The sequence below is a fragment of the Salvelinus sp. IW2-2015 genome, linkage group LG36, assembly GCF_002910315.2.
Source record: "Salvelinus sp. IW2-2015 linkage group LG36, ASM291031v2, whole genome shotgun sequence".
Lineage (NCBI taxonomy): Eukaryota > Metazoa > Chordata > Actinopteri > Salmoniformes > Salmonidae > Salvelinus > Salvelinus sp. IW2-2015.
The window spans coordinates 2,906,321-2,919,106 of NC_036875.1; the positions used below are offsets into that span (position 1 = coordinate 2,906,321).

General features: G+C 41.6%; 1 protein-coding gene across 5 annotated transcripts in view; it reads right to left on the reverse strand.

The window, feature by feature from the left end:
* upf3a (UPF3A regulator of nonsense mediated mRNA decay) overlaps positions 1-12,786 on the reverse strand; it is a 44,466-nt gene that overhangs the window by 31,025 nt on the left and 655 nt on the right. The window lies entirely within an intron of this gene.

Genomic DNA, 12,786 nt, shown 5'->3' on the forward strand with positions numbered 1-12,786 from the left:
AAAAATTGCCAAGACATCAAAGACATTCAAGGTCATGAGCAAAGTTGGAATGTCTTCTTTATCATAGCCCAAAGGCAGGCACACAGCGATATTGAGTTGTGTCATCTTACCATCCAAATGCATTGTATGCAGGTTGGCAATACATTCGTATCCCTATTGGATCGTTCGTACCTGAAGAAAATATATACATTTAGGCTGCATAGGCTTTGATTTCCTCAACTTAATGGCGTTAAACCAGGGAAAAAAATGGGGGAAATATGTGCACTTTCCTTATGACACACCATTTTCCACCACCATGATAGTGGCTAAATACTAATCCTGGATGTTGTGTATCACAATCAGCCAATCAGGTTAAAACGATCAGAACAGGGGTTCCGTTTCTTTTTTTTCTTTTTTTGCTGCGTTAGCAGCGTCGCATAAATGTAAATCAAGACTGTACGGTCGTGGCCAAAAGTTTTGAGAATGACACAAATATTAATTTCGACAAAGTTTGCTGYTTCAGTGTCTTTAGATATTTTTGTCAGATGTTACTATGGAATACTGAAGTATAATTACAAGCATTTCATAAGTGTCAAAGGCTTTTGACAATTACATGAAGTTGATGCAAAGGGTCAATATTTGCAGTGTTGACCCTTCTTTTCAAGACCTCTGCAATCCGCCCTGGCATGCTGTCAATTAACTTCTGGGCCACATCATGACTGATGGTAGCCCATTCTTGCATAATCAATGCTTGGAGTTTGTCAGAAGTTGTGGGGTTTTGTTTGTCCACCCGCCTCTTGAGGATTGACCACAAGTTCTCAATGGGATTAAGGTCTGGGGAGTTTCCTGGCCATGGATCCAAAATATCGATGTTTTGTTCCCCGAGCCACTTAGTGGCTGCCTTATGGCAAGGTGCTCCATCATGCTAGAAAATACATTGTTCGTCACCAAACCGTTCCTGGATGGTTGGGAGAAGTTGCTCTCAGAGGATGTGTTGGTTCCATTCTTTATTCATGGCTGTGTTCTTAGGCAAAATTGTGAGTGAGCCCACTCCCTTGGCTGAGAAGCAACCCCACACATGAATGGTCTCAGGATGCTTTACTGTTGGCATGACACAGGACTGATGGTAGCGCGCACCTTGTCTTCTCCGGACAAGCTTTTTTCCGGATGCCCCAAACAATCAGAAAGGGGATTCATCAGAGAAAATGACTTTACCCCAGTCCTCAGCAGTCCAACCCCTGTAGCTTTTGCAGAATATCAGTCTGTCCCTGATGTTTTTCCTGGAGAGAAGTGGCTTCTTTGCAGCCCTTCTTGACACCAGGCCATCCTCCAAAAGTCTTCGCCTCACTGTGCATGCAGATGCACTCACACCTGCCTGCTGCCATTCCTGAGCAAGCTCTGTACTGGTGGTGCCCCGATATTGCAGCTGAATCAACTAGGAGACGGTCCTGGTGCTTGCTGGACTTTCTTGGGCGTCCTGAAGCCTTCTTCACAACAATTGAACCGCTCTCCTTGAAGTTCTTGATGATCYGATAAATGGTTGATTTAGGTGCAATCTTACTGGCAGCAATATCCTTGCCTGTGAAGCCCTTTTAGTGCAAAGCAATGATGAAGGCATGTGTTTCCTTGCAGGTAACCATGATTGACAGAGGAAGAACAATGATTCCAAGCACCACCCTCCTTTTGAAGCTTCCGGTCTGTTATTCGAACTCAATCAGCATGACAGAGTGATCTCCAGCCTTGTCCTCGTCAACACTCACACCTGTGTTAACAAGAGAATCACTGGGGGGGACAAAATGGCGCCGTAGAGAGAACACTGTGTTTCAGCGAGCTCCCGTGGCATTCGTAAATTTATATTCTTTCATTAATCTCCTAGCTTGAAAAAGTGGTAGAATTGGCTAAATAAGTTATCCTGCAATGAGTCTTGACGGTTATTTCTCAAAAATCTCCGACAACATGCCCAGCAGAGCTACTAAGAACTCGACCAAAACCCCAATCCTGTAGATGTGCAGGAGGAGCTAGCTTACGTTAGCGAGGCTAGCACGTTGCGGATCCAGGCACAATGGACCTGGTGATTCAAAAGATGACGACAACATTACTAAAGTGATCGATGTTAAGATAAGAACGGTCTTGGAAGCAATAGCAGGCCATTCAGCTGAATTACAGAGGGTGGTCAAACGTGTCGATGAGGGGGAAGGAGAAATCGCTACAGTGGAAGCCTCAACTACATCTATGGACACTAAGATGAAAGAACTTGAGAAACAGGTGCGCGAAATGGCGGAGCACATTGACGACTTGGATAATTGAGGAGAAGAGATAATTCGTGTTGTGGGACTCCCGGAAATTCTGAAGGGACACGTTCAGTAAAATTTTTGGAGGAATGGATCCCTGACTACTTACAAATGGACACTAAGGCTGGTCGTGTGAAGCTGGACAGAGCCCATCGCTCTCAAGCACCGATACCCGGTCCCAACCAGCGCCCACGGCCAGTGGTTATAAAGTTCCACAACTTCACCGACAAGCAGCGCGTTATGGATGCGGCTAGAAATATCGGCTCTGACGGTAGTCAACGTAAAGGTCCAAAGGTCTCATTCTTCAATGATTACTCCACAGCGGTTGTACGAAGACGCAAAGGGTTTGATGAGGCGAAGGCTCGACTCAGGAGAATGAAGATGGACTACGCACTGTTGTACCCGGCCACATTGAAGATTATGGTCAACGGATCGCCTAAGAAACTCTCCACACCTGAAGAGGCTGCTGCGTTTATTGACTCTCTCGGGTAAATAACTTTAAGCTGCGCCGCGCAGCATTGGATAACTTTATTATCTTATTTGAACCTGATCATGAAACAGTGGTGTGAGCTCTCACATGCTCCGGTTCAGTAATATTCGTATTTTTATTATTTTTCTTGCTAAAGTAACTGCCGCTATAGCTCAGGCTGAGATATGGGTGAATCTATATTGGTGCCCAGGCTTGGTTTTAGGTGGAAGAGTCTCAATCTTCATATATTGATTTTCATTTTCATATGTATAAAGGACGAGGCTATTGAGTGACAATGCAGACTTAAGAGTCTACATTGGAAAGTTGAAATCCCCTGCATGTTAGCTAGTGGGAAACCCCCTTTTGGATCTTTACATGTTTAATTTTTGGTTTAGTATAGTTAGAGTTCAGGGTTCATATCGTTTGTTTATGCTCGGTGAGATAGAAGAGAGTTAACACACATGGAAAAAGGTACCACCCCATTTTTACAGTGGGATTCAGTCTGAATATGAAACGGTCAAAGTGCAATGGCAGGTAATACACTGCGTGTATGTACATGGAACATTAGAGGGAGCCATAATCCCATTAAAAGGAAGAAGGTATGTCTTTTTTGAAAAAAGAAAATGTTGATATTGCCCTGTTGCAAGAAACTCATTTGGATGATAAGGAACATTGAAATTACAACAAGGGGGGTTGGTCAAGTGTTTTTTCTCATCATTTACATCCAGAAGTAGAGGTGTAGCAATTCTTGTGAAAAAGAACTTACCACTTAAGGTCTTGAATTGTGTGAAAGATAAATCTGGTCGCTTTGTTATAATTAATGGTACTTTACAAGGGCAGAGCATCTCCATAATGAATATTTACTTCCCCCCTGCCCACCCCCCTGATTTCCTCACCAAGGTATTTCTAGACTTTTCAGAATTTAAACTCAGACACTGCAGTGGTTGGAGGAGATTTTAATTGTTTGTTGAACCCCCTTATTGATAAGTTTCCCAGCGGTATAGCTTTCACTCTCCCCTCGAGCTAAGTCACTTAAAGCTATTTGTGATGATCTAGGGTTGTGATGTTTGGAGAACTTTTCACCCTCCAACAGAGGTTCACTTTTTTCTCTGCACCTCATGGATGTCAGACTAGAATAGATTACTTTTTTATGCCGCAGGACGTCTTTGCAGTCTGTTTTATCTGCTAGGATAGGAAGCATAGTCATATCTGATCATGCGGAGGTGACCTGGACATAAAACTCAACGGGGCATTCAATCTGTCAAGACATTGGAGGTTGAATACAACCATCCTTAAAGACCATACGTTCACATCATATTTTATTACAGAGTTTAAAGCATTTTTCTCTATTAACTCTCAATCAACAGATAATCCCTCGCTCCTTTGGGAAACCTGTAAAGCGTACGCCAGGGGTCTGATTATGTCACACACAGCCACTAAGAGGAGGAAAAAGCGTGAAAAGAAAAAAAGGTTAGAGGGTGAATTAGGAATAAAGAGGAGGACTACATTAAAACTCCCACTCCTGCCCTATTAAAGGAAATATCAGTTCTTAGATCAACGTTGGACTCTCTCCTAACACAGGACGCTGAAAAGAAAATGGGATTTGTCAGGCAAAAGCTATACAACATGGCGATAAGCCAGGAAAGTACTTGGCGTACTTAGCTAAAAGAGAGCTGACTCACAGTCAATTGCTACTATTACTGATTCGGATGGCAATCATTTATATGAAAATAAATTGATAAATGACTCATTTAAGAAATTTTATGCAAATCTTTATGCCTCAGAACTGCCAAATGACGCACCCAAATTAATGGAGAATTTCTTTTCTAAGATTGAGCTCCCTACTATCTCCGAAGACCAGAGGTCTCTCCTTAATGCCCCTATTACCGAGGAAGAGTAATGTTCGCAATTAAGAATCTGCAAAACGGTAAGGCCCAGGACCAGACGGGTTTGGTAGTGAATTCTATAAAGAGTTTTCATGGCCTGATCCTTGAGCCATTGCGTGATATGTTTAACCACTCATTTTCAAATGCCCAGCTCTCCAACGCTGAGGGAAGCCAACATATCACTTATTCTCAAAAGGGAAAATTGTCCAGAGTCTTGTCTCTCGTACAGAACCAATTTCCCTTCTGAATGTGGATAGAAAATTACTTTCTAAAATTCTAGCCACAAGATTAGAGGACTCACTGCCCACTAATTGTGAAAGGAGACCAAACTGGCTTCATTAAGGGCCGTAAGTCGTGCAACAATGTCAGGCGGCTTCTTAATGTAATTCAGCCTACCAACAAAGTGCTAGGGATGGTCCTTGTGCTCTCCCTAGATGCTGAGAAAGCATTTGATCGTGTGGAGTGGTCTTACCTACTCTTTGCTCTAAATAAATTTGGTCTAGGGGACAACTTTATAAAATGGGTGAAAGTTTTATATGAGGATCTCAGGCTGCTGTCCTTACTAATGGGCTAAGGTCAAATAGCTTCTCTATATACAGAGGTACCAACAGGGCTGCCCTTTGTCCCCTCCTATTTGCACTCGCTATGGAACCACTGGCTGAGGCCATCAGGGTAACGCCTGCTATACAGGGGCTGCTCATTGGTGATGTTCACCATAAAATAAGCTGTTATGCTGATGATGTCCTGATATTCTCTCTAATCCCGAGACCTCAACTACATCTCTTATTAATATTATTCAATTATTCAGCGAATTCTCAGGCTACAAGATTAACTTAACTAAATCAGAGGCTATGCCACTTGGTAGCCTTCACTCTGTACTAATACTTCTCCCCCCTTCCCTTTTAAATGGTCTCCCTCAGGCTTTACGTATCTGGGTATATTTGTAACTCCTAAATTCCAGCAAATGTACAAAGCCAATTTTGTTCCCTTGTTTGATACAGTAAGACAGGATCTGGAGCGCTGGAACTCTCTCCCGTTTCTTGGTTGGGTAGAATATCCCTCTTGAAAATGAACATTTTACCTAGACTACTTTACCAACCAAATGATCCCAGTATTACTCTCCATAAGGTAATAAAGGATGTAAATGGATGGCTAAGTTCCTTCATATGGAGTAAACGCAAGCCAAGGCTTAAGATGGAAATATTGCAGCTGCCAGTTCTATGGGGGGCTTGGATCTGCCCAATATCAGGTTCTATCAGTGGTGTGCCACCTATGTTTATTTTTCTGATTGGATACAACGATGACTCTCTATTTGGTTAGACATTGAGACTTCTCTTTCAAAATACCCCTTACAGGATCTTTATTTTTTCAGAAGTTTCAAGTCTGTAGAAGATCACTGCAATAATCCTATTACACTTAACACACTCAAGGTGTGGAGGTCAGTTCGGCGCTTCCTGGAAGGTCCAAACTAACCTCTGCTCTTACCCCAATTCTTAACAACGCAGATTTTGGTCAAGGATTGCTGGATGCTGGCTTTAACTCTTGGCTTAATAAGGGCATACGCAGACTAAATGACTTATTTGCTGATAAGATTCTATTGTCATTTGAGCAGATGGTGGAGAAATACCGACTCCCAAAGCAGGACTTTTTCCGCTTCCTACAAGTAAGACATTATATTGTGAAGAGCACCACCTTAATTGGTAACCCTGATATGTCTGTCATTGAGAGAATGCTTTTCTCCCACAAAGGAAAATGTCTGTAAGTCTGTTTTATGATGCTTTAAGGTCCTTTCCTGCTGTCGATACACAGAGGGTGAAACAAGTGTGGGAGAAAGAATTGTCTGTGACTATTGACGAAGAGATGTGGGAGGACATTTGGAGATATGCAAAAACAATATCTATATGTAATCGTACTAGAGCAATCCCAATTAAGAATAATACACCGATTGCATATATCCCCAAATCGCAGACATGCCTTTAGCCCCTCTTCCTCTTCTCCTCAGTGTCTTAAATGCAAAACTGATACAGGCACCCTAACACATTGTTTATGGTCATGTACCAAAATACAAAGATACTGGTCTGGTGTTTCTGCAAGAAATTGAAAGATCCTAGGGTTGATCTAGAATTGGACCCAGTTTCTTTACTGTTGGTCTCCCTAGTAGGCATGTTACTTCTGTGAGTAAGAGGAGGCTTTATAACATCCTTACCTTTGCTGCAAGGAAAATCCTTTTACGGTGGATTAGTGATAAGGTTCCTTCTATTAAAGATTGGCATAAGATACTTTTTGAATGGGTGCCTCTGGAATATCTGACATGTACATTGCATTCTAAAACAGATCAGTTCTACAAAGTGTGGGAACCCTATCTAAATTACCTAGAACCTGAGGTATCAGCTATTAGCTGCAAGGATTCTCTTAGAATGGTGGTGATCTATGTATTCAGAACTACACTGTATGTTCCATTGTGGAACCTAACTTCTTAGTTTAAACCGAGCTTTTTTGTTTAATCTCTGTTTGTAAGTTTGTTTAAAAATGTATGTATTGAGAGACGCAATGATGGGGATAGGGTGAGAGAAGCGGGGATAGGAAAGTGGTGTGCGTATGTGTGTATAGGTATATGTGTATATATATATATATATATGTATGCGCGAGATATGTGGTAGGCGGGTGCCGTATTTTTTTTTATTATTATTTTATTTTTGCCTTGTCTCTGTTGTTGTATCTTTTAATATGGGTGAAAATTGTGAAATTCCAATAAAAATACTGTAAAAAAAAACAAAAAAACAAGAGATATACTGACATGATGTCAGCTGGTCCTTTTGTGGCAGGGCTGAATGCAGTGGAAATGTTTTTGGGGGATTCAGTTCATTTGGGACTTTGCAATTAATCTGATCACTCTTCATAACATTCTGAGTACAGTAATCCTGTTTAATCGCGGGGGTTTACGTCTCGAAAAACTGACACGCGGAGTAAGTGAATCCGCGAATAGAACTCTTTTGTTTGTGTTACCAAATTAGCAACTATTTACACTTGTATACAAATAGCCAGGTGACTCACGATGTGGCCGTTTCGTCGACATTTGGGTTTAGGAGATGTTCGAAATTACAACGACTAATTTGGCCGACTATAATGTAAATTTTGCCAAAGCTGTTTAATGTTACGTTACTACATAACTGCACTGCAGACACAAAATAGATGCACAATCGTAGCATGTTTTGATACAAAGAAGCGGCAGTGAAGTTTTTAGCGGAATCAGACATGCAGAGCACCAATGCACCAAAATAAAAAAAAAAATGCATATGAAAAATCCGCGAAATGTAGCGAATCCGCGATAGGATGATGAACCGCGAAGTGGCGAGGGATCAACTGTATATCAAATTGCCATCATACAGCTGAGCAGCAGTCACTTTGTGAACAATTAATATTCTGTGTCATTCTCAAATCTTTTGCCACGACTGTACTCGCTAGGGCAGACTGGTTGTAGCTAGATATGTTTATATTAGATTAGATGTATTTGCAGAGTACAGTGCTATTCGTAAACTACGAGCTCCAACAGTACAGGCCAAAAAGAGAAGTGAATGAAACAATGATTTCAAATATAAATATTGGTATATACATACAGTACCAGTCAAACCTACTCATTCAAACCTACTCATTCAAAGGTTTTTCTTGATTTTCACTATTTACTACATTGTAGAATAATAATGAAGACATCTCAACTATGAAATAACACATATGGAATCATGTAGTAACCAAAAAAGTGTTAAACAAATATTTGAGATTCTTCAAAGTAGCCATCCTTTGCCTTGATGACAGCTTTGCACATTCTTGGCATTCTCTCAACCAGCTTCATGAGGAATGATTCAACAGTCTTGAAGGAGTTTCCACATATTCTGAGCACTTGTTGGCTGCTTTCCCTTCACTCAGCATCCAACTCATCCCAAACCATCTCAATTGGGTTGAGGTCGGATGATTGTGGAGGCCAGGTCATCTGATGCAGCACTCCACTCTCCTACTTGGTCAAATAGCCCTTACACTGCCTGGAGGTGTGTTGGGTCATTGTCCTGTTGAAAAACATATGATAGTCCCACTAAGCGCAAACCAGATGGGATGGTGTATTGCTGCAGAAGGCTGTGGTAGCCATGCTGGTTAAGTGTGCCTTGAATTCGAAATAAATCAGTGTCACCAACAAAGCACCCCCACACCTCCTCCCCCATGCTTCCTGGTGGGAACCACACATGCAGAGATCATCCGTTCACCTACTCTGCGTCTCACAAAGACACAGGGATTGGAACCAAAAATCTCAAATTTGGACTCGGTCTAAATGTCCATTGCTCGTGTTTCTTGGCCCAAGCAAGTCTCTTCTTCTTATTCGTGTCCTTTAGTAATGGTTTCTTTGCAGAAATTTGACCATGAAGGCCTGATTCACACAGTCTCCTCTGAACAGTTGATGTTGAGATGTGTCTGTTACTTGAACTCTGCGAAGCATTTATGTGGGCTGCAATCTGAGGCTGGTAACTCTATTGAACTTATCCTCTGCAGCAGAGGTAGCTCTGGGTCTTCCTTTCCTGTGGTGGTCCTCATGAGAGACAGTTTCATCATAGCGCTTGATGGTTTTTGCGACTGCACTTGAAGAAACTTTCAGTTCTTGAAATGTTCCGTATTGACTGACCATGTCGTAAAGTAATGATGGACTGTCGTTTCTCTTTGCTTATTTGAGCTGTTCTTGCCATCAAATGGACTTGGTCTTTTACCATATAGGGCTATCTTCTGTATACCACACCTACCTTGTCTCAACACAACTGATTGGCTCAAACTCATTAAGAAGGAAAGAAATTCCACACATTAACTTTTAACAAGGCACACCTGTTAATTGAAATGCATTCCAGGTGACAACCTCATGAAGCTAGTTGAGAGAAAGCCAAGAGTGTGCAAAGCTGTCATCAAGGCAAAGGGTGACAATTTTGATTTTTTTTACCACTTTTTTGTTTACTACATGATTCTATATAGTTTAATAAAGAAAAACCCTTGAATGAGTAGGTGTGTCCAAACTTTTGTTTGTCCATTGCAGGGGTGGGGGCAGTGTAAATGCCAATGGAGGGGCGGTAGGTAGCTGTCTAGTGGTGACTTTTCAGCAGCCTAATGGTCTGGGGCAGAAACTATTGGCCAGTCTTACAGTTTTTGTAATGCTCCTATAATCAAAATCAAATCAACTGTATTTAGCAGATGTTATTGCAGGTGTATCGAAATGCTTGTGTTCCTAGCTCCAACAGCAGTAGTATCTAACATTTCATAACAATATACACAAATCTAAAAGTAAAAGAATGGAAATAAGAAATATATAAATATTAGGAGAAATGTCAGTGGCATTGACTAAAATACAGTAGAATAGAATATAGTATATGAGATGAGTAAAGCAGTACGTAAACATTAAAAGGGAATAGTGTTCCACGTCTGAGTGATGGAAGCAGGGAGAGGTGGTAATGATGCCTACCATCACCACCTGTTTGAGTCGTGTCATAGAAAAGCTTAGCATTTTAGCTAATTCGAACCCTTTTCCTAATCTTAACCTAATTCTATTAACTTGCAATGTTAATTATCCTAGCCTGCTCCGTAAATTCTCCTCACCTGCTATGAAAAGTAATTTCTGTATGTCAAAACTGGCAGACCTTCCCTCAGAACAGTCTTGGTTTCTACTAAAGCGATACAGTGCTGCGTCAGAGAGGAATATGCGAAGCGAGAGGGATACCTGGACCCAAAATGTGTCTTCTCCAGCAGGTGCCGTTCTTTTTTTTTCACTCACCAAGCAAGGAATATTTGTATGGAGGTCAATGAGAAAGTGTTGAATTTAGTAAAATGTCATGGCTTATTTGCTACGGGTGGCATATTTGATCTAACAGAAGTTTGGGAATGATTAGTTTGCTAGAATTATACTGAAATCAGTAGGACACGTGACATCCCAGCAACTTTGTGAAAAAACTATTTATATCGGAGTTGTGCCTGGTTGTCACTAATTATCATAGCCACAGACATGAACCCCGACCTATTTCTACAATTTCTGTTCTTAAAATGTGATTTTTAAACCTAGCCCTAACCTTACCCAAAATGCTAACCTTATGCCTAACCTTAAATTAAAACCAAAAAGCATTTTTTTCTGCAATTTTTACGATAGAGCCAATTTCGACTTTGTGTCTGTGGTAGAGGTCTTGACGGGTCCACCAGATCTGACATTCCGAGATCCAACCCAGGGACCCGAGCCGGTCCGGATCCAAAATGCTGAGATTTGTCTCGGGTCTGACATAATTGTCAGGGGTCTCCGTCTGTGCAATTAAAAATGTATTTACCGACTGGACACAATTTGACCCATCCTCTGTTAATTAAATGTGTGACTGAGGTGATGAGAACTGTGTGAGCTTGTTATGACTAGCTATTTCAGGGCAGGCGGAGTACCGTCTAAACAGAAAAGTGCAATTTTGGAGAAATGTGTAAAAGTCTGTGTAAAAGATTTGCGGCCCTTTTGTACGGTCAGTTACACATGCATTTTATTGATAAKGAGTGGGAGTCAAGGATCTCTCTGTACTTTGTTCTGTTCATCTTTCCCTCAATCCTGACTAGTCTCCCAGTACCTGCCGCTGAAAAACATCCCCACAGCATGATGCTGCCACCACCATGCTTCACCGTAGGGATGATGCCAGATTTCCTCCAGATGTGACGCTTGGCATTCAGGCCAAAGAGTTCAATCTTGGTTTCATCAGCCAGAGAATCTTGTTTCTCATGGTCTGAGAGCCCTTTAGGTGCCTTTTGGCAAACTCCAAATGGGTTGTTCTGCCTTTTACTGAGGAGTGGCTTCCGTCTGGCCACTCTACTATAAAGGACTGATTGGCGGAGTTCTGCAGAGATGGTTGTCTTTCTGGAAGGTTCTCCTATGTCCACAGAGGAACTCTAGAGCTCTGTCAGAGTGACCACCGAATTCTTGGTCACCTCCCTGACCAAGGTCCTTCTCCCCCCCGATGGCTCAGTTTGGCCGGGCGGCCAGCTCTAATGAGAGTCTTGGTGGTTCCAAACTTCTTCCATTTAAGAATGATGCGAGGCCACTGGGTTCTTTGGGACCTTCAATTATGCAGAAATGTTTTGGTACCCTTCCCCACATCTGTGCCTCAACACAATCCTGTCTCGGAGCTCTGTGGACAATTCCTTCGACCTCATGGCTTTGTTTTTGCTCTGACATGCACTGTCAATTGTGGGACCTTATAAAAGACGGGTGTGTGTGACTTTCCAAATCATGTCCAATCAATTGAATTTACCACAGGTGGACTCCAATCAAGTTGTAGAAACATCTCAAGGATGATCAATGGAAACAGGATGCACCTGATCTCAATTGAGTCTTATAGCAAAGGAATATTTACATAGTAAGGTAAGGTATTTCTGTTTTATATTTTTAAGGCTTTAACATAACAAAATGTGTAGAGTCAAGGGGTCAGAATACACTTTACCTCTAGGCAATACTGCCCTATTTTAGAGGGAGAGTTCACCCAAATGAATTAATTATTTACATGTTGGTTTCTTATGGAAAGGAGAGACTGTAATCCATCCTATGGTTAGCCACTGCCACCAACCATTAATATTAGCATGTTCTAACCAAAAAACTGTAATTCAATGTCCCCCAGTTAGCAAACTCTAAATCTCATGCCCAAATAATCTCAAAGTAACTTAAAGTAACTCAAATTTAAAAGAATCCCAAACACACCTGACCTGTGACTTTTATTTATTTATTCCAACCTGGTCATGGGCCTAAGCCATGTGACAATATGTAGAATTGCAGGAAATTAGCTTTAAAACATTTTTTTTTTTTTCATAGGAGGGGGACCCCGGACCCCAGGTTAGGGGTGGAGCCACTGAAATCTCACTCCAAGCCATTTTATAAAGTTGATCGCCCATGGGAAAGTACACATTTTTTCGTCTTCTCGACATTAAATAAAGTCAAGGACGAAATCGAAGCCTATGCAGCCTGAATGGAGAATGTTGTAGGTACAAACAGGTCGACGAGGTATACTAATGTATTGCCGGCTACATACAATGCATTTGGACGGTAAGGTACGACTCAATATCGCCATCTGCCGGCATTTGGGCCATTTTTATTACTGAATTCTACACCGCGTTTCGG